Here is a 1,586-nt window from a genome sequence, read left to right on the forward strand (position 1 = left end):
TTCTGTGAGGTTCGCGGCGGAGGGAGAAGCTTAGTTAGGGCGAACCCATTTTGCTTTGTTGGAGAAACTGAGTCCAGGATGCACAATTTTAGATATTCATCCGTCCATTCCTCCCACCCTAAACCTGATCTTCGTCGGTCCCAGCCTGGCCTTGTTCACCCATGCGTTCAGTCCTTCCTGTCCTCATAATACCCTCACTCACTGATTCTCGCCTATACCCACTCAACTCGCTCACTCACACCTATTACTTAGTTAAATATTTCTTGAGGCTTCTGGTGTGCCAGGCCCCGTGCTGGGCGATGGTGGTGACCGAGATGAGCCCCAGGTCAGAGGGGAGGACAAACCCGGACTTTGATGGGCAGGAGTGAGCAGGGCCGGGAAGCCAAGAAGAAAGAGAGAGTCTTTTTTGGGTTTGGCGTGGTCACGAAAGGGTTTCCAGAGGAGGGGCCATTGCAGATGAATCCGGAGGAGCAGGAGTGGCAGGCGAAGGTGGAGGAGAGGGTGTGGGGAGCATGAGCAAACACAGGGAGGCATGAAGGGGTATTGCCTGTGTGCAGGCGCCCAGGAAGCCAGTCAGGTCCATGTGGCCAGTGGAGGGGATTACAAGGCTGGAAGAGGATGAAGAGGTGGGCAGAGGCCGGGCTGAGGATCTTGGGCTTTGTCCTGGGGGCTGAGGGGTAGTGGGAGGACATAGAAGGTTTTAGAGCAGGGGAGGACAGGGCCAGAGCTGGAACTAGCACTGGAGGAATGAGAGTGGAAGCCAGGAAGGAGCTCTGGAGGCGGCTAGGGCAGGGAACCAGGTGCCTAGGGCAGGGACCCAGGCAGGAGAGGATGGAGCCTGGATCTGGGCACAGGCGAAAGGGATGGGGCAGAGGAGGAGGGGATGGGGTGGAGAGAATAAATATGGGGACTAATGGGCTATGGGAGGAAGGGACGTCGGGATAAGGCCCAGAGCTCTGGGGGACTGAGGACAATGGGACCCTTTCTGAGATGAGGACGGGAAGGAGATTATTTTGGCAAAAATGAGCAATGGGTCCTGTGGGCAGGATAGGGGGAGCTGTGAACTTGGGCCGGTGGATCTGAGCCTTCAGGGAGCAGTCTGGGCAACGCCCCCTCCCCCTTCTCACCCCCTGACTCAGAAGTCACTTGGTGAGTGAATGAGGGCCTCTGAGGCGAGGGTCCTCCTCCTCCGCTCATCCCCTCAGGAAACTGCCTTTTTGTGTCTCTGCATGGTCTGTCTCTCCCTCTCATTCTTTTCTGGCAGCATTAAAACATGTTCCGTCATCTCTAAACACACACACACATCCTGCATGAAGCTTCCTTGAATTATCGTTCACCCCCTTTACATCCAAAGGCTTGTGGTGCCCACTGGCTCTCCACTTCACCTCCCACTGCCTCCTCCACCCACTGAGGCCTGGCTGCCTCCCACCTCCCTCTACCATGACCCTGCCCTACCTCTGGACAATGATCCCATTCCAGTCCTTACTGAACATTGACCACTCCGCCCGCCTGAAACCCCTTTTACCTTATACCCTCCTTTCTCCTGGCTAGCTTCCTCCCTCTCCAGCTGCTCCTCACAACCCTCC

The sequence above is a fragment of the Trichechus manatus genome, unplaced genomic scaffold, assembly GCF_000243295.1.
Source record: "Trichechus manatus latirostris isolate Lorelei unplaced genomic scaffold, TriManLat1.0 scaffold00216, whole genome shotgun sequence".
Taxonomy (NCBI): domain Eukaryota; kingdom Metazoa; phylum Chordata; class Mammalia; order Sirenia; family Trichechidae; genus Trichechus; species Trichechus manatus.